We start from the raw sequence: 21404 nt of genomic DNA on the forward strand, positions 1-21404 counted from the left end.
TTTTTATATTCCATTAATTGTTTAAATACAAACTGTATTTTAGCTTGCTTCATATTTAGACCATGATTGCCTTTTATGTATATTTATCTTTCTAGAGTTTCTAATTATCTTTTTCTTCTCTGGTTGACCTGGAGAAACTTGAGTCTTCAGTACATATGTGGCATGTCGTGGTTTACTTCTTGATTCTTTTTTTTTTAACTTCCTGATTCTTAGGTATCCAGTTTAATCATCATAACCTTTTGCTCTGTTGAAGATGTTTTTCACCAAGCATTCTGTCCCACTATTGTAATTTGGACTAAATATAAGCTGTTCCACTAGGATTTCTTTCTATCTGAACTGGATTATTTCCATTGTTTCCAGGTCTTCCTATTTCTTGGATTCATTTTCAATTTTGCTAGAGTATATGTTTTAATTATTTTTTCAAAATGGCAGAAGAAGGGCTAAGTCCTTGTAGATCTTCCTTTTGCCTTCCTAATTGAAAAATAGAGGTAGGATAGGTAAACTTGCAAGCTTAGTCTGCCATCTTAAAGTGAGATTGTACTACCATTCAGAGTGGCTGTCCCAGTGTGTTAGTCCATGATTGGCATGAGGCCGTGGCACATGTCTTACTCACCACAAGGCCATTTCTCTTTCTTTCATGGCCCTGGACAGCACTCCCAATGCTGGTTGACCATATGATCAACATGGATCATTTTTACAAAGAGAGCAAAGAGTGAGAGGATGGATCACATGAGCCAACTCCATCACCAGACCCATAATATCTGCCTCCAACAGGTACTGCCTCATCCTTCAGGACACCAGTCAGGCCCCACCTCCTCTAGGAAGGCTTGCTAACTTCCCCAGTACTCCTGCATGATACAAACCCCAATTATAACACCAACCCCACAGCTCTACAATATCCTACTTGTCTCTTCCACTAAACTCTAAGCTCCCTGAAGGTGAATGAGGTGCCTTATTTCAGGTCTGCATCCTTGCTGCACTCCATAGGGGCTGGCGTGCATTAAATGCCCAATACAGATCGATTAACCAAGCAACTGAATGCATAAACAAGGGAATGAACAAGCTTGATGTTGACCTTGGAAACAGGTGTGTTGACCTTCCTTGCTGAAAATGAGGCCACTGACCTGCTCATTAGTCAGGAGAAGCTCTGGAATGTTGTTTCAGGCAGAAAGAGCAGTATGGGGAAAGGCTCGAAGACAAACTGGGGCATGGCTTTTTGGGAGGAATGATGGACGTTGTTCCCAGAGGGCTGTAGATTTTTGATTCATCCAAGTTCAATCTCTAATCTTTGCTGTGTTCTTTTGTTCTGAGTGGCAGTCTGATTAGAGGGTTCTTCAACTTTGCCAGTTCAGTGAATGCAGGTCTAATGTTTTGTTTTAGCAGAAACGCTGGTGCCTCAATTCCATAGGTGTTCATAAAGGCTCCTTCATGGTACTTTACAATCATGACTTAAAACCTATATCAATGTTCTTTGCACATTTATATTAAAGGATCTGCTTACATTTGTATTAAGTATCATGAATTGTGTTGAGCCCTCACTTCACAGAAACAACATGAAACCCCAGATGGCTTAAAATGGAGCTTTTCCATCATCGTTGGGCTCCTGAAGCCTGCTGGAAATTGGTGAAGTGCAGAGCTGAAGTTACACATCTCTGCCGTTCATGTGGTTTTCTGGCAGAACTGCCTCACTCAAATGCCTCTGATTCCAGTCGCCACCTGAAAGTCCTCCCCAGAGGTCTGAGGGCCTCACCTCCTATATCTGGTTACTTAATTAAAAACTACTAGTTGTCAGAAGCAAGTAGGCTCTTGATTCCTGGTTAGTTAACATGAGGCTTTCAATTTTGAGATGTGTTATTCTACCCACATAGCAGGTGCTCTGTACATATTTGTCAGCTGAGTGAAAGAATGAATGAAACATTCAAGAAGAGATGGGGTTTGCCTTTTCTGAAACTAGAGTTAAGTTTCCATCTGAACTGGAAATTGTCCCCGGTAAGCGAAGGGAGCTGTTTTAGATTGCAGGCCACTTACTCTTTCCATTTCAGCCATTTTCTGTTCCATCATGCATTGCACACACGATCCATCTCTTGTCTTTGGGGATAATTCATTGCAGGATTTAGAATGTCACCAAAGACATCTCAGCAGGTTCCTTTTATTTGTCCATAACACAAGATTGTCTGGCGGATGTGCTGTTCCCCGTGGCAGAGACTCTGACTCAAGGGGCACATCCAGCACACACCAACTTCTCAGCATCGATCTGGGTTTGTTTTTAAGAGTAAAGTTGTGCGGCCCCTCAGCTGTCCGGTGTTAAATGTGAGGTGTATAAAGCAGGGTGTTGCCAGTTGTCTGACTCAGGAGCTGCCTTGGCAACCATCAGTAAAACGCCAGGCCATGCTAATAGGAAAACAGGGTCTGGGAATGCTAACAGTGTAAAGTGACTGGCAAAAAGGGACACAATTTTTGGCAGCCCTTGCAGTAATCAGGGCCGGAGACATCAGGAGAGAGATGACTGCATGAAGATCACACAGGAAGAGCAGCTCAAGTCTTCTCATTCTTCAAAATTCCAGAGCTGGATCTGAGCTGCTGGGTCAGTGGAGAGGAACACCAGCCCAAACTGACCCCCAGGGGCTCTTGGCTGGAATCTTCCCAGGAGCCTGAGGAGAGAGGTGCAAGTGCTAAACACAGTCCCCCCAGCCACGGGGGTTAGAATCACAGCCCTGTGGTTGAGATGCAGATTCCTGGGGCTGAATTCAGAACTTTGGAATCAGAATCTGGAGGGCTGGGACTTGGGGTCTTCCTCTTTACAGAACTTCCTAGGTGATTCTTAACTTACACCAGCTAAACCTTGAGAGCTACCTGAACTTACTAATCCTCTCACTCTCCAAGGATCTCTTGCTGTGGACAGACTGCCCAACACCAGGAATTTCAGCCAAGCATGTGGCTGGTCAGCACATGACTTGAGGAGGCAAGTTCTGTGCCCTTGCATTTAACAAGTGATTCTAGAACATGGGCACTGCTTTAGGCCTTGAAGGCAATTCTTCCTTTCAGGGGTTATTAAGTTGTGAAGTCATAATCTGCACCCTCAACCCAACAGGACCACCTAGTATCACTGAAAACTCCTTTTATGGCTGTATGCCGTTGGTCACAGAGAGATCTGATGCAAATAGGAAGTCATCAGCCCAGTGATGACTACCACAGCTAGAAAACAACTCCAAATTCCCTATTTGTGAGGAGCAACCTAAGGGTGGGACTAATTCACAAAGTTCACAACAGGCCCTACAGATCCCTTAAGTAAGGTTGTCAAATTTAGCAAATAAAAATACAAGACACCCAGTTAAATTTGAACTTTCCAACATCGAGTAGTTTTCTTCAGTATAAGTATATCCCATGAAGTATTTGGGACATACTTATGCTAAAACATTATTGGTTGTTTATATGAAATTCAGATTTAACTAAGCATCCTATATTTTATCTGGCAGTCCTACCCCTAAGCTTATTTAGGGACACTTCCTAAAAGATCGAGGCTGTCAAATTTGGGTATCTGGTCACCATAAATTGATGAGAGTAGAGGGGCAGGGGGCTTGCCCTATTATCTTCACCTTCCTTAGCAAGCCTAGCACAGCACTCAGCTTATAAGAGACCCATGGCGTGAGGGGCGGGGTGTCAGTGTTAAATGGTTCTTATTCAAAGGGGACTAACCTCGGTGCTGGCCACTTAGGAGTGGCAGGAGGGGAGAGCTTGCCTAGCAGAACTGACGCGCTATGGTAGACCTCCTCACATCCCCAGCGGTGAGTGCCTCCACCCTGACTCACTGACCAAGCTCTCCATCAGTTATGAAATGAGCTGGTGATTGGAAAGGGCTGAACACTGTATGTCTAAATATGTCTTTTTTCTCTTAGAGCTCTTTATAGCTTCATGGGAATAAACCTCACTTCAAATATCGTGAGTTACTGTAAAGGTTTTGTAAATTAAAGCATATTTCCCCACTGGATAACATGGTCATTTCGGAGTTACATTTCCATTTTGAATTGATTTTTTTCTCCCAAGGGTAATAAGTTAATGAACTATGCACAAGGGAAGTTCCTATTTCAAGAAAGATTTCTCAAGTGGAAGAACACTTTGGTTATATCTTTCATTGTAGATCCACCTTCTTTAAGTTGAGGCACACCTGTTTCCAGGAAACAGTTTGTCAGCACGACAGTATTGGCTTTGTGGGAGTGCGCCAAAGAAGCTTCAAGATATTATGTTCTTTTCTTTTGATTTATTTTCAAATTGCTATCCAGAGGAAAGATATTAATGGGAGGAGAGAGTAGCCATCTGTAGGTAATCAGGGGGTCCATGCTGCCTGCTTCATTGCAGTCCACTCTGGCACCTTATTTACAATTATTGGGCTATCTTGACAATATTTAAGAGGCAAATCACTCAAATTCCCTTGCTTGTCGTAGAAGCATTTTAACTTTGCCTAAGTAGTACCTTATGGCCATCTGAGTTAGTCGTTTCTCATTACCCACCTTCGAGGCAAGTTAGCATTAACCCCTCATTACTGGCTAAGAAAACCAAACTCCACAAAGAAGTTGATTCTGGCCCAAGAGCACGTGGTAATCAGAGTCAGACCCGTGATTCTTAAACCTCTTCCCTCCTCTGAGTATGCACACTTGTCATCTTTCACCAGCTTCAGTGGGATGTACAAAGACCAAAATTTAGACACAGCGTTTCTATTTACATGGCTAACTCTATGTTTAAAAAAGGAGTATTCAGCTCTAGTCTCATATAAAATCACCCAGAGAGCTTTAATATCATGCCAGTGCTAGGGTCCCACTCCCAGGGATTCTGAGTCATTTGGTTTGGGTTGTGGCCTGGACATATGTTTTTTGTTAGATAGAGAGAGAGAGAAGCTTCTATGGCGCTCCTGTGCAGGGAGGATTGAGAATGCTGGTCCAGGCAAAGTGAGCAGGGGTTCGTGGGATGCTAAGTTCCAAACCCGACTCAACAGTCTCCCCACATAGGTGTCCACCATCCTGCCATCACAGTGTACATTTAGCCTGGGTTAAAGCATGTTGTTACCAGAAAGGAAACATTAGCACAGGGTTAACTTTAGTAGAAATACATCACTCTGACAGAGGGACAGGGAGAAGAGAGCAAACCCAGGGTATGGAGTGCTGACCAGACTGGTGAGGGAGGGGTGGTACTGGGAACCCTGGGCTGCCCCAAGACCCCGACCCCACAGGAGTACCATGCTCCTGGGCAGTGGTTCTGGAAGGTGAATAGGTAGACTTTGATAAGAGGTGGGGAATCAAGGGAGGCTTATTGGCTCGGAGCAGCATGTACTCTGAGATCAGACTTCTTGGGTTCAAATCCTGGCTCTATCCCTTAAGCTCTGTGACCTTGGGCAAGTTACAACCTCTCAAAGGATCAGTTTCCTAATTTGGAAAACAGAGGTAAAAGTTGTAATTACCTCATCATTTGTTGGGGCAACGAAATGAGATAATATGTGATACAATCATCAGGCCCCTGGCCTTTCCGGCGGGCGTCACTGGATCACTGTTAAGTTCTCTTAGTTAAAATGGGGATGGACCATAACCCTCTCCTTCAAGGTAACTAATCCTCACAAGGAAATATAAGGTTAGATTTCAGGTGGTGACTTAACATGTTGACTCAGAAGCAAGAGTGGACAAAACCTTACAAGGGAGCCCCTTGGCCTCAGAGCTGTAGGGTCAGGCTATAGCCTTGGACTAAAGAATGAGAACAGGTACCAGCAAGCCAAATGGGGTTGTCACAAGACTTGGCTCCGAGAGCACAGAGAGCTACCAAGTCAGCGGCTATGGGGCCAAGTCCCAAGAAAATCCATGACCCAGAAACCAAGGGAGGTACCCAAGGCTGAAGGAAGTGGTCTCAGGAAGAGCCTTCTAGAGTTCACTGTTGGGAACCAGCAGGGCCTTGGTCTCTGCCTGATTTAAGACTTGCTTAAGCCTGGAAGGTCCCAGATGTGAGTATCTTCTCAGGCCATTCTGACAAGCGTGTGTGCTGCTGGGAAAATATGATTTCTAAATCAGAGCCCCCTGACTCTGCTTTAAGACTGTGGACTTACTAGCATTTCTCACAGCAAGACCCACAAAAGGATGGTTCTATGGGATGCCCCATGGTAAACAGACTTCCTGGGTAAATGAAAGCATGTTTCTTAATTGGAGAACTTTTCGGTAGTTTTAATTTGCTTGTAAATTTCTAAGAGGAAAATATGGTAAGATGGGTTTCCCAAACTAATTTGATCATGGAACCCTTTCTTCCTGGGAAGAATTTCCAACTCCTCTGGCTCTTTTGTCTTCTTAACTCCTGGAGCTTCTGCCTTAAAGCCCCTTCCTCACTTCTCAGGGGTGTGTAGAACCCTCTGTGGGATGTGGCCTCATTCCCAGGTCCCTACTACTCAGGTAGGGGCATAAGATGAGGCTGTAAACTGTACAAGGGCAGGGCCCATGCCTGTCTTGTTCTTCTCTCTGGCACATAGTTGGGTCTCAAATACTGCCTATTTGTGGAATGACTATTAATTGAGTGAATGCATGAAATCTAGTTATGCCAAACTCCAGTTGCTGCCACAGGTAGCGCCTTGGGTGTTCAGAATTAAGTACTCAAGTGACCCACTCTTGTTGGAGAGAAGTGATTTCTGAGGTGATTTTGTACAGGACTAAGAATCAGGAGATGTGAGTGATTGTCCTAACTTGGTGTCTTTCTTTTTCACCTATCCAAAATGATCTCATAGTGCAGCGTTGGTAGTATAGTGGTGAGCATAACTGCCTTCCAAAATGACCTCATAATAATCCTGCCCATCTTACTTCAAAACAGTCATGGAAATGTAATAGTTTGCAAAAATTAAACTCTCCACAAATATAAAATATGTTCTTAATGATCTCCTTAGGAATTAGTCCCAGCTATTAATGGTCTAGTAGGCCCTTCAGTATCTAGTCTGATCCTTCCTGAAAATCTTGGCATATGACAGTAAAGGCTGCCCCCAAGTAGGTTTTGTAACCACAGGCTCTGTAAGTTTAAAGGGAGAAGGGAGATGGAGCAAGAATGGGATATTTTCTTCGACTCTTTTATAGTGGGTGGTGTTTATTTTAAGCAGTTTCCCAAATAAGTGTTTCTTCTGTGCTACTGCACCCCGGGAATGATGCATTTTTGTGAAAGTTTTCACCTGCCCCGCCCCACCCCTACCCTGAACTTGCTCATCTGGAGGTGCCATGATGCTGCAGTGGTTCCTGCTAAAACTCTGCAGAGGCCACGTCAGATAGAGCAGAACCAGAGCCCCGCCAGGAAAAGAGCTGGAGCTTGTTATTACTTGCGCATCTCATCCATCTGCACCTACCCTACAGCGCTTCATTTTTATTTTTGTATTTTAGAGAGTGTGCATAGAAGGAAAGCAAGCTACTTTGATGGGGAGGCATTGGGACTTAGATCATATCCACAGCTGCAGTGACTAGGAAAGAGAGCTCATTTGTCCAGACTCTGCATTGTAAGTTATGTTTGATTTGGGGAGTTAAATTTAAACCTCATTACTACACATAATGTATGAAAACATAGTGACCTTATTTGCTTAACCCTGAGTCATCAAACAGTCTATAAAGAGTTTGTCTATTTCTTAGGCGTTTATGTGAACAGTCTTCAACCAGCATAAGGATTAAACCACATTTAGATTTAAACAAATCACTGTGTTGAAAAATGAAATTATTTGAAATCAGGACTTTGGGAAATCTGAACTGTGGCCCTGTCTGCCCTGTGCCCTGGGAGAGAAAAAGAGACTTGGAAGTTCGTGCCATTTGCCAAGTGGTTCAAGAGGCCCCGCTGTCCCAGATGACAGTTGGCACACACAGACATGCCACTTGCTCTAACTTTATTTTTTCCTGGTAAGGAAATAGCAACTATATTTGCCAGCCTCCTTCTTCTTTGCAGGAAGGCAGCAAGGCGTTTGCATAGTGATTCTGGTATTTTTAGTCATTTCTTCCGTGTCAATTGCTACTATCAGAGAGTAAGAAGGAGCCTGTTTACAAGGAGACCATAGAAAATCCAGGAACAAATAATAATTACGATAATTTTGGCTAATGAGTATAACACCAGCTCTAGATGAGATTTCTTTAAGGGAGTTAGTCTAGTACGCTGGGCACATTCAGCTGTTTGGAGCACTCGATTGGAGAAATGAATAATATAGGAGAACCAACGAATGTTCCTTTGGCTATTCCAAAGCAGTTTAGTATCTGCATAGAAACAGTGATGATTGTGATGTCCAGTTGGAGAGCATAGGGCTACACAGCAGGTTTCCAAAACCCAAAACTTTCTCTCTGAAATGTATGACCACAAAGGATGCATTTCTGGGATCTGCTGTCTCCTGGCTTATTCAAATAACGATGATGTTAGGAACCTTCCAGGGCTACAGGACTCTTCTTCACACTCAGTGACAAGGACAGCAGAAGCCTCATCAATCAGCCAATGACCTTCCTTCCCGTTATTTGGATTCTATTCCCGGGCTGCTGGCTCTTCATCAGTGCTTATCTGCTCTCCCTTCAGCTCAGATGGCCAGGGTTACCCAGAGTCCTGCAAATGGCTCAGCCTTGGTTAATTAGGTTATCTGATTTTTTCTTTCTGCCGCTGGCTAATTTTGTTCGAGATTTCACTGTGCTTCTGAATGTATATACATAAACAAACAGGGACACACCTTTCTTCAAGTCATTTATTAGAATCAAAATTAGGAAGAGTTTTTAACCTTCGCACAGTTGAGCCAACGGAAGTAGCTATTGGAGGTGGGTGTTGAAGGTGTTTCACAGGTGTCTCCACAGAAGAGGGAATTCACATTCCCTTCCCGTCATGCCTGCGTGTTTCAGATTTGTCACGCTGAGGGTCAACGAGTGAACGTGTGTCAGTCAGAGGATAGCATGCCTAGGTCATTTTCCAGGGGAAAGGAAAATGGCCTTCCTCTCTTAGGTTTTGGAAATCTCTAGAGTATTTAGTGCAAGGTTCACTTCAAAGCTCACAGGTGGTGTATTAGAATTCATTTTCTCTGCGAAGAGGAAGAACCAGATCAATCAGAACATCACTGGTGGGCTGTTTTAAATATCAGGAAACATTAATCTTAGGAACTTAAACAAATTGGGCATAGGACTTTAATACGGACAATATTGTTATGAGATACTTGGGACGTGGACGTTGTATTAGTGTCTTCTTGCTGCTGTGACAAGTCACCACAAATCGAGTGCCCAAAACAACAAATTTGTTATCTTACAGTTCTGGAGGTCAGAAGCCTAAAATAGGTCAGCGAGGCAGAGTTCCCTTCTGGACACTTTAGGGGAGAACCTGCTTTCTCACCTCTTGTAGCTACTAGAGGTTGCCCACGTCACTCCAGACACTGCTTCCGTTATTACATCTTCTCCTCTGAATCCAGCCTTCCTGCCTCCCCCTTGTCATGGCATGGGGCCCACCTGGGTCATCCAGGATAACCTTCCCGTCTCCAGATTCTTATTTTAATCATGTCTGCAATGCCTTGTTTGCCATATAAGGCATATATGCACATATATATGCATACACTCTGCCCTCGACTGTAGGCGGAGGCCTTTATGTGAGAACTAACGGGATCTTTGGGACTAGTGACGTGTGCTCTGTAAGAACTGAACAGTAAATGAGGTTAATCCTACATCGCACAGGAAGGGAGCAAAGGATACTGTAGGAGAGATCTGTGTGCTAAGCAAACTTGCCATATTCACAAGTTTCAGGGATCAGGATGTGGACATCTTTGGGGGCCGTTAGTCTGCCTGCCACAGATAATTTAGTTTATCCTTTCTGATCGGTTTTCTCACTGGTCTTCCCACAAAGCTGCAGGAGTTAAGCTTAGCTTCGTTACAGCTAAGATCTGCAGATGTGGGCTGTGAATTTGAATGTGCCGTCCTGCAGCAAGACCTCCTACCAAGAAGGCCTGCTGGTGCTTTGGAATCTACTCTGTCCAAGGGAAACTTCCAGCCTGCAACAAATCGATATTTTTCCATTTCCACCAAGTCTTCCAAGTGTAACATAGAGCTCACTACACCGAATCAAAAGCTGTTGTGATAGCATTCATAAGCGCCAGGGCTCTGGAATAAAGCAGTTCAAATACCAAATCTGTCCCTTACTAAGTGTGTAATGTTGCACAAATATCTTATTTTAGTTAAACCTCCATTTCTGTACTGAAAAACAGAGATGATAACTTCCAGAATTGCTGTGAGATTATGAAAACAAAATGTGCAAAGTGCTTAGCACATGCCTGGCATATAGTTGTTGCCCAGGGAGTGGTGGTTGTGGTCAGGCCTCACAGCAGGCCTGCCCTTGCTCTGGGCTGCCCAGACCCCAGGGGTAAAGAGTGGACACAAGCCGGGCATAGAACACTGGAGTGGAGAGAGCTGCAGGTCAAGCCAGAGACCATAGCCATTCCTCTGTTAATAAATGAGGAGCCCACCAACTTCCTCAAAGGAAATGGAATTCTGCACGTACATTGATGGGACTTGTACCATTTGCAGATGCAAAGTCTGAGAACTTAGTAATAAGACCCAGAATGGGAAGGCAGACCCCAACAAAGAATGGTATGGATCGTGACCTTCGCAATACCATAGCAGAGGAGGATTGGGATCTAAGGGATAAGCAGTCCCTTAGCCATGCTGGTTAGTACTGATACCCGATCCTTTGCAACATTTACAGCTGTCTAAATCATCATTTGCTTGATGACTTACTCTTCAGCAATGGATAATACCATCTTATCCCAGAGTGTGGCTTCAGCTTTATTCTCAATAATCCACTTTATTGTCATCCTAAATCCTGATTTTAGAACTTCTCCAGATGTTGTCATATATATGAATTTGGACCAAGTGCATTCTACCTGGAAAAAGCGCTAATGTTTATTGTATATTTACTATATGCCGGTCAGTGCCAACTGCCTAGAATATATTTCGTTCAGTCTTTGTAGTAACTCTATTATAATTCTAGCCGATTTTAAATTTATTTATTTATTTACTTTTGGCTGTGTTGGGTCTTCGTTTCTGTGCGAGGGCTTTCTCCAGTTGCGGCGAGCGGGGGCCACTCTTCATCGCAGTGCGCGGGCCTCTCACTGTCGCGGCCTCTCTTGTTGTGGAGCACAGGCTCCAGACGCGCAGGCTCAGTAATTGTGGCTCACGGGCCCAGTTGCTCCGCGGCATGTGGGATCTTTCCAGACCAGGGCTCGAACCCGTGTCCCCTGCATTGGCAGGCAGATTCTCAACCACTGCGCCACCAGGGAAACCCTAGTCGATTTTAAAGATGACAAAACAGACTTCTAAAGTCTGAGTAATTTGCTAAACTTACAGAACTTATAAGTGGTGGAGCCACGAGTCCAATCCAGATCTTTCTGTCTCCAGGCCCAGATTCTGGCATTTAAAGAGAGAAAAACCAAGTGATAATAAAATACTATCAGGAACAAAAACCATTATTTCTAAAATGGAAAAATGTCCATAAATGGAAAAAATGAGTGGTAGAATTATATGTAGATTATGATTAGATTTTTGTAAACTAAATAGGAATATATATATAGTTACATATATATTATACTTTATTGTATTATACTTTATGTTATATATAGTTATATGTATATATAGGTAAATATATATACATATAAATTTTTTTTTTTAACTTTTTGGGAAACTGATGAAATTTGTGGTCCCTTTTCCTTTAAAATGTATATACATACATGCATACAAAATTTCACATACAACTTCAGGAAGTTTAGATTAGGGATCTCTAATATATATGTATTACATGTAAAGAAAAATGTGGAAGGATATACACCAAATTGTTAATCATGCTCTTTGACAGATGGGATTGTAAGATATTTTTCATGTTATCCTTTATGATTTTCTGTTTTGGTTGAATTTGTTTTCAGTGAGCATGCATTATTTCTATAACCAAGAAAAAATTTTTTAAGATTATAAATGAAGTCGAACTGTTTCCAATTTAAAATGGAATTTACTGCTTGTTTCTCTCTTGATGACCAGGCTTCTAATGTTTTCCTGTGTCATAATCCGGAGATGATTGATAGACCTCTGAAAAAATTCAAAAATGCCTTTGTGAAAGCACTCAATATGGGCTGTTTTGTCCAAAAAGAAACTTTCTATAGAAGTTAAGAATGACTGAAAATAAGGAGGTATGTGGGGAGGAACCATACAGAGCATTTCTGACAGCGTTATCGGTGTTCTCCACTGTGAACGAGACGTGTGCGTGAGGCTGTAGGTGGAGGTCTTTATGTGAAAACTAACGGGATCTTTAGGACTAGTGACGTGTGCTCTGTAAGAACTGAACAGTCAATGAGGTTAATGCTACAAAGCAGAGGAAAGGAGCAAAGGATGCTGTAGGAGAGATCTGTATGCTAAGCAAATTATCCTTCAGCTATCGTTTGAAATGACCTCTTAATCCTTATTTCAAGTCAGTCTGACACTACTTGAAATGGCTGTTTCCAGGGCGCCCTATGCTTAACCAAGGGAGTTTTCTTCAAGCTCTTCACCTGCTCACTCTTTTTTTTTTTTTTTTAAAGAGATCATACTAATTCAATGCATATGTTATTTTTTTAAATTTATTTATTTATTTATTTATTTATGACTGTGTTGAGTCTTCGTTTCTGTGCAAGGGCCTTCTCTAGCTGTGGCAAGCGGGGGTCACTCTTCATCGCGGTGCACAGGCCTCTCACTATCATCGCAGCCTCTCTTGTTGCGGAGCACAGGCTCCAGACGCGCAGGCTCAGTAGTTGTGGCTCACGGGCCTAGTTGCTCCGCGGCATGTGGGATCCTCCCAGACCAGGGCTCGAACCCGTGTCCCCTGCATTGGCAGGCAGATTCTCAACCACTGCACCACCAGGGAAGCCCAACACCTGCTCGCTCTCACTGTTCGTTCGAGTTGGGGTGTCAGGCTCATCGTCTTCCACAGAAACGCTGGGTTTGGAAGACACTTTCTCTCCTCATTCCTACCCCTCGCCCACATGTACACTCCCTGTCTCTTCAGAGCAGGGAATTTCCATACAGTTTTACAAGAAAATTGTATTCTGACCATGAACAGAGATTCCAGGAGCCTCTGACTTTTCACTAAGGACAGAAAAATTTTTTTCATCATGCATTTTTATAAGGAATCCGTAATATGCAGTCTGATGTAGTCTTGGTATGATAGGTTTTCGTACATGTTGGGGTTTGACATGGCTGGAGACCCCAGTAATCCTCACTGCCAAGGATAGCGGTGAGCCTTTTCCCATCCCATCTCCAGAACGGTGTGTCCCTCAGTTTAGTGTAGCAGCTGCAGGAGCAGCTAATGTTAATGAAGTTCCTTGGATCGATAGCAGTGTGCTAGGTAAGAAAGGACTTTATCACCCTGCCCAATCTGAAAATAGAATTCGCACACTGCTGTTCGTTCCTCTCCTTGGATATGATGTAAGTACCGCTTGCATGGAGCAGCCCATGTCGGTGTATCGTATTGTACACCTCCTTCCTAAAGGTTGGGACCAGAGGAGGATTTGGATCTGTCTGCTTCCCTGCTCATCCTCTACACCCTGATGAGAATCCTGACTGTTAACCTTGGCCTGGTGTCTTCGCAGGCCTGCTCTCCCTGTGGGAGGTGGTCTCTGTGAGTGGCAGGCTCCATCATGCGAGGTAGCAAGTCTCCTGGTGTAGTAAAGAGTCCTTGATTTCAAGTTCGAACAGCCTGGGTTTAAATCCTGACACAGCCACTTACTAACCATGGTTTTGTAAAGTTTCTCACTTTCTCTTAATATCTGTTTCTTTGCGTGAAAGGTAGAGGTAGTGAAATCTACACTGCAAAACCACTGGGAGGGTTAGATGGGGTGTTACGTACGAAGCATCTAGCATCACAGTGCTGTGCTCCACAGATGGCAGCTAATGATATTATCAACATGCTGTTAGCTTGCCCATTAAAAGAAATGTCTTTCGACCCCCTCTTCCCCTGCCAACAACTGCCCTGTTTTCTTGCACCCCTTTTGAGTAGCTCTTCCAACAAGGGCCCATATTCAGTGGCTCCAACTTCCCTCTTTACATTTGCTCCTAAGACCACTCCAGCAGGTTTGGCCCACCTCTCCAATGCTCCGTTTCTTGTCAGGTCACCAGTGACCAGAGCATTTACCAATGGTGGTGACCAATCAGTGGCGTTTGATAGATGAGATACCTTCTTCCTCCTTGATGTGATTTTCCCCTTGGCTTCAGGACAACACACTTCCTTGGTTTCCTCCTGTCTCAATGGCTGCTCCTTCTCAGTCTCTGTGGCTGAGGTTCCTGATCCTTAGACATTGTGGGCACCCAGGACTCAGTAACTGTTCCTCTTTTCTATCAATATTTATTCTCTCGATGATCCCATCCAGTACTCTGGCTTTGAATAGCATCTTTGCCAGTGAGTCCCAAATGTATATTACTAGCCCTAAACTCCAAATTCCTCATATCCAGCTGCCTCCTGGACCCTCCACTTGAATATCTAGTAGGTATCTCTAGCACTGCATAATAGGGTTCTCCAGAGAAACAGAACCAATAGGATGGATGAATGTATGCATATATTATAAGGATGATGGATACAGGCAAGTCCCAAGATACCTGCAAGGTGAGTCAGCAAACTGGAGACCTAGGAGGGCTGATGGCTTGGTTCCAGTCAGAGGCAGAAGGCCTGAGAACCAGGAGAACCAATGGTTTAGTTCTTGTCTGAAGGCCAGTAGGCTTAAGACCTAGGAAGAGCTGATATTTCAGTCTGAGTCTAAAGGCAGAAAAAAAAAGCCCATGTCCCAGTTTGAAAGCAGTCAAGCAGGAAGAATGCTGTCTTACTCGAGGGAGAGTCAGCTTTTTGTTCTATTCAGGTCATCAGTGGATTGAATGAGGCCCACCCACATTGGGGAGGGCAGTCTGCTTTACTCAGTCTGCCAATTCAAATGTTAGTTTCATACAATAAAACCCAGAATAGTGTTTGACCAAACACCTGGGGACCCTGTGGCCCAGCCAAACTGACACATAAAATTAATCATCTCCCACAGCATGTCCAGAAATTGGACTCCTGATCTTTCGGACAAAAGTTACTCTACCTACACCTTCCCCTGTCGTTGCTTGTCAACCGCGTCCTTCCAGTTCGTCCCAAGTCAAAAACCTTGGCGTCATCCTTGACTCTTCTCTTCCACTCACGCCTCACAGACAGCTTGTCAGAAAATTCTGTTTACCTTCAAAACATATCCAGAATTCCACCCCAGCTGGCCACTTCCATTGCTAATAGCCTAATGTGAGCCACCATCATTGCTCATGGGGACCTACTGTGGACGCCATGTTTGAGATTGCTGCCACCAGCACTCTTGCTTTCCTTTGCTCTCATTTTATCCCTAAGTACTCCTCACCTCTTATATACCATATAATTTCCTTATTTATTCTGACTGTCGTTTTTCTGTCTGCCTCAGGTAGAATGCCTAGAACAGTGCCTGAGATGTAGTATACTTGCAGTAAATGTTTTTGGTTGAATTGCCACTGTAGAGACGAGAAAACCGAGGATTAAAGGAATTGAGTAATTTGCCAGGGTGACACCATTAGTAAGTAGTAAAGCTATTCTAAAACAGTGCTTAACAGAGTCACAGGCAAGAAGTGCTGAGGTTAGGTAAGTTTCTGCAAATGATTGTTGGACACCTATTTTCCATTTTTTTAATTCAAAGTAGACCTTATCCAGATAGCAGTGTCTATAGACCAGTGCTAATTTACATGATTATGCTTGACCATAGGAAAAGATTTATTCTCTTATTCTTATCTCATTGCCTTTCAGTCATCTGATAAAATCTCCTTGCTGTGAAATATTTCCACCTTTCAGACACTAATAGATTAACATTGTGTCCCCCAGCCTTAAGAAGCCAAGCCAGACATCACTTACTTATAAGAGCTTTCCTTGTAAGGTAATCCTTTTATCTTCTTATAATACTTAACAATGGTATTAAATTATTTCACAAGAGCAAAATGGAGTTTTTCTTAACTATATCTTTGTATCATCATCCACAAATTGAGGTGAGCAGTTACTCTCTGTGGCTCCATGATGGGGCTGGGGAACTATAGAGGCTTCCAGAAAATTCTGGTCTGTTAGGGGAAGTGTGTATGCATTAGTTGGAATATTGATTCCGCTGCTTTAACAGAGACTAAATAACAGTGGCTTAAAAAAGATAGAAGGATTTCCTTTCACCATCGCACCCCCAGCCCATCTCTCTCTCTCCTCCCCCAGCTGATAAGCAATCAAGAGAGAGAAGATTGTCTCCCAAGGTTATTTGGGGCCCAACTCCTTCCCCACCATCCCCTATTGTGTTGTTCTCATGATGGCAGATTTGGCTCCCACCCCCGCCTATATGTTTCAGACCCTAGGAAGGGGGGAGTAGGAAATGTGAGCAAATGGATTCCTTTTAAGGACACGACCCAGAACCTGCACATCTCATTTCTACTCATATCCCATTGGACAGAACTTAGTCACATGACCATACTTAAGACAAGCCAAGAAACATAGTCTGTAGGGTAGCCATATGCCCAGCTCGGGGGATTCTAGTACTAAAAGGAAGGAGAGATTGACTGTTGGGAGACAAATAAAAGCCCCTGCTTGGACATATCTGTAAATATTTCTGTCACCAACTAAATAATAAGGTCTTAAAGGGCAGGGCTGAATCTTACACTCTCAGCACCTTGCACATGGTAGGTATTCAATAAATATTTGTTGATTGGGTGATTTGGTTCATGCACTTTCATCCAAGAGATTTTTGTGGAGAGTTTTTATTATAATGCCCAAAACAAACACTATTCAATCCCAGGGTAAATACTGCAGGAAAATAAATGTCAAAAGGCAACATGGTCATAGATTGGCTCTCTGTACACTTACACACCCCTTCAAGCCAAGCTAGAGGGGCCATCTATTGTAAAATAGATGCAAAAGATAGACTCGGACTACAAAGGACTCATGTTCCAGCTGAGAGGCTGCTTCATTAATGCACCCAGAGATCAAGCACAAATTTGCTGACCTAATTTTGGGAACAGAAAGCCAGAGGTAAATGTGGTTTCATGACATACTGCATTCCTTTCTTAATTCATCATGCTTCATGGGAACCAGGATCCCGGACTTCCCCTCCCCCAGATAGCAGTTAAGCTGGTAGAATTGTTCTCTCCAGTCCACAAGGAAATGAAAACGGATCCTGCTGGGGGAAGTAAATAGAGCAGCAGTAAAGTGTTCTCTCCCCCTGAATCTGAACATCTGTTCAAACTTTTCACAGCTCCCATGAGGAAGGGGACAAAACACAAGGCTTCGAGCTATCAAGGAGAAACCTCATCTCCTAGCACTCTGCTAACAATTTATACTCATTTGACCTGAACTAGGCTGGGTTTATCTCTATGATGCCTTTGAAGGAAGGCCAAGCTGGGTAAATAAATAGGGTCAACAATAGTATAAGAGGTGATGTTTATCATATTCATGAGAGCAAACATTTGCAGGACTTAAGTTCATGAACGACTGAATTTAAATGACTGCTGTTTATGCCAAATGAGACACAGATTCAGTAGCAGAGGGCACAACCGCACCTCAGTGTGAAACTTGCGGTTAAGATGAAGTTGAGTTGCTCTATGGACTTGAAAAAAACAGTCTATGCTCTACGGTTTTGGAATTTCACTGATGCACACTGGCCTTTCTTCATTTATCTGAATTAGCAAGAAGTTGACTGCATCTGGTTAAGTTACCCAGACGCTCTCCTGGAACCTCAGCTACCCTTAATCTGTTTGTCAGTTTGCATTTGTTTTAGGATGAATGGAGGTCCCGTCCCCCTTGTCTCGTCATCTAGCCTTCCCAGAATATTTAGCAGTACGGCCTTTGGCCAGTTCTTTTCTTCTGCTAGCGTAGAAGGTTCCAAGTGCCTGGCTGGTCAGCTGGGCCCCCAGCTGGCCCTGTTTCCAGCTGCTTCAGAGCCCACTGGCCAGGAGGGCCAGTAAAGCCGCAGTAATAAGCATTGTAAAAATAAAGTCGGTTGCTAGCCAGGCCAGCCAAGCAGCGTGGGAGGAGTGGAAAATCCAGGCTACATGTTCTTGTCATCACAAATTGTCAGTATCTGAGGTGTTCCACTGGGAGAAATGGGATGAGATGTTCTCTAACCAGACCTAATCTGTGTATTATCAGTCGGTAGCTCTTGGAGAATCATGTCAGGACCAGGCTAAGGGGACTGAAGCCATAACCTTGGGTTAGCTTGTTTATGGGCCACCATCTTGACTAACTTCTTGAGGTCTAGTGTGGCCTTGGAGATTCAGTATCAGAATGCAGGAATGGTTGCCCTTTATTGAATTACTAAGGGAGAGTAAGTATTGGGAACTGTTTAATCAGGGACCAGGCCAGCCTCTCTCCTTTGATGTGACCTACTGATGATACATTTTTATCCAACATTCTGAGTATCAGATTTTGCTACCCAAGTCAAGCTTTGGGGGTAGCTGTACATTTGCACATTTTTCCATACAAGGGAAATAAATAATAGTGGCTGTAACTCCTGGAAATTCAGTTGGGTGACCTGAAACTTTGATGACTTTTTCTGGTCTTCTAGGGGATGTATGTTTAGCTCCCCACTCCTTGCTCTCCAGAACTCTTTGTCTCATGGTTGAATTGAAATAAGAGTAGAAAAGAAAACATTGTTGTCCCTCACTGAGACTAGGCAGGTACCTGGTATTTTCTCAAGACCTACCTGGAATTCAGATGAGAGCTCCTTGGTGGGGGGGATGGGGGGGAATGGCATGTTGTCTTAATTTTACTACTTACAGTTTCCCCTATGTACCGGGGATTAAAGCCAAGTCTCTCCCCCCACTACTCCTTCACTTCCTGCTTCCTCCCCTGCCCTTTCCTCTCTCCCTCAGTTTCCTTGTCTCTAAAGACTCTGACAGCCTTTCTGGCATGTTGCCTAGGCTTTCCAGCGAGAATCTTTATAAAAATTCCTTCTAGTCATTGGCATGGAAGCACTGTGTAAATCAGCAAGACACTTTGTTGTAAAACTTTCTCATTATCAACATTCACTACTGTTTCGTTTTATGAATGCTTCTTTGTCTTCCAAAAAGCATTTCAGATTAAGCAATGCTGTTATTGAAAACGTGGGTGGTTTCTGCTTGTATGCTTGGTTGAATTGCAGATGGTTGCCATGAATATTACAATGCCAGGTTCCTATAGGTCAGTTACAAATATGTGTGAAGTAGGTAAGAGATGGAAGAGGAGATTCAGCTTCCTTCTTATCCAGTGAGTCACTGGATTTATTCTTTCGAGGTAAAAGAGCTCTGAGACCTACATGTGGCTCAACTACCTGATTTAATTGGGACAGAGCTTTTTCCTATTATTGGATGCATAGATTCAAATTCAGTTACCAAAAGAAAAAGTGTTTTGCACACCCTGTGTGCCAGCACTCTGCTGAGCACTAGAGAGACGCAGATCCGTGAGGACCAGCCTTGCTGTTGAGGTGTTCGTAATTCCTCCAGGGAACTTTCCTCTGTCAACAGCAGCTCTCTTGTAAGGTAGTAAGCACAATTGCAAAGATACGTGCTCGAGACACATGGTGAGGGATGCGGTGGGGTAGAGTGAGTGGGTTGTCACATAGCTGGTGGGTAAGAGCACCTGGTCTTTGATAGCAGATGTATGGGGTTAGATCCTGGATCTGTCCTTATTAACTGGGTAAACAAGTTAGTCAGTGAATTAATGCCTAACTTTCATTGTTATTATTGGGATTAAAAGGAATACTGGAATGGTATATAATGTGCTCCGGATAGTGTCTGACACCTAGAACATGCTCCATGAATGATCATTTGTAACTGAAGAGTAATCAGTTGATTCGGGTTTTATTGGGTAGACATCTGGGCAGTATGAGGAAGGGTAGTGGGGCTGAGACCACAGCAGGAGACACCTGTGGTGAGGCAAGAGCTCAGGGCCACATAAGAAGAAGCTGCCCCTCTCTAGGGTTGGGGCAGGAGTGAGTGGAGAGAGGGTCAAGAGCTTTAGAAAAGACAGGTTGGGACCGGATTGTGAAGTGATTTGTAATGTCAGACTGAAGGATTAGACTTGACATTAAAGACAGTGGGGTGTTATTGGTGTTTGCAAGCAAGAAGGCAGCATAGAGATGTGAGTTTTAGAAAGTAGCTTTTCTGATAGCCATATGGGCAATAGTCTAGAGGGGAAACTACTTAGGAAATGAATACATTAGTGCAAGCAAGAGTTGACGTTCTCGTTCACTCTCTCGGTACTCGGTGAAAGCCTGTGCATCTGAGTATTTTGCTGAGAACCAATGAAGGCAGAGTGTAGGCAAAGGATGGAAAAAGGGGAAACAATGCCATACATTTTTCTGAGATAAAATTGATAAAAACAGGTGACTATCTGGAAGTGGAGGTGACGGAGAATGACAAGTGAGAAATAATTTCATGGGAAAATGAGATCTTTCAGACCATTGGAATTCAAAATACTTCATCAGCGACAGGAAAGAAAGAAAGACAGCCATTTCTCTTCTTGCCTTTCTCCTCCACTCCATCATATTCACTGGGAAAAGAAATCACAGGACCAGTAATGGCAAGCACTCTCTGAGCAGTTGGTCCAGCAGCCTTCGGGACTGAAACCATGCTCTGTATTATCTTCCAGAGAGATAATGAAAGTTGAGTGAACAGTGAGAAAGTAATGAACAGCTTTGGATAATATTCTCATGGTACCTTGAATGTTCAACTAATTTTCTTTTTCAAAGAGAGACCAGCACTTGACTTTGGAAAGTTGTTTTTCCCGTCAAAGTGGAAATGTTATGAGAGGCGATATTAGATAATGGAAAACATGAGGTTATCTGATGAGAGGCTGAGGACGGGATCCAAAGGCCATCTTAGGTAAACAGTAGGAGTGAGTGGTGATATGTAAATATTTACATGAAACCCAAGAGGAAACAAGGAGAGGAAAATGAATTACAGCATGAGATGGCTTCTGCTTATTGGAAAGATGTTCATGAAGGAATAACAAAATCTTAAAAAGAAGACAGAGACGTATGAATCTATTGCCTTTGACTTTGTTAAATCTTCCAGAAGTTACTAGCAGCACTCTTATTGGAAAGGTGGCTGTGTGGCATAATTCATCGCCATGGGTAAATAAGAGTCAATAATTTACATATTAAATAGTAGAGATTCTAATGGGATACATGTAATAATCATGAAAGAAAACACACTTTGTATAGTGTGTGTTTGAGCCAGATTCTTACCAGAAAAATCTCATCCAGCCAGATTCTCGTCAGATGCATTTGTAACTAGTGAGAATTATTCTACAAACTGGGGTTCAAGTGAAATTGCACTCCTCCTAATATTTACTTAAATGTTTGGAACTCTCATACACCCCACTCTATTAGC

The 21404-nt window shown here is 43.3% G+C and overlaps 1 protein-coding gene across 9 annotated transcripts in view; it reads left to right on the forward strand.

The window, feature by feature from the left end:
- NCALD (neurocalcin delta) overlaps positions 1 to 21404 on the forward strand; it is a 435622-nt gene that overhangs the window by 372218 nt on the left and 42000 nt on the right. Inside the window, exon 1 of one of the 9 annotated variants that reach the window (XM_082364498.1) lies at positions 670 to 774. The exons of the other annotated variants lie outside the window; for them this stretch is intronic. The gene's annotated coding sequence lies outside the window, so the exon portion shown is untranslated. Of the gene's footprint in view, positions 1 to 669; positions 775 to 21404 lie in introns of those variants that run through there. 9 annotated transcript variants of the gene reach the window in all.

The sequence above is a fragment of the Balaenoptera borealis genome (genome assembly GCF_965194805.1).
Source record: "Balaenoptera borealis genome assembly, chromosome: 17".
Taxonomy (NCBI): domain Eukaryota; kingdom Metazoa; phylum Chordata; class Mammalia; order Artiodactyla; family Balaenopteridae; genus Balaenoptera; species Balaenoptera borealis.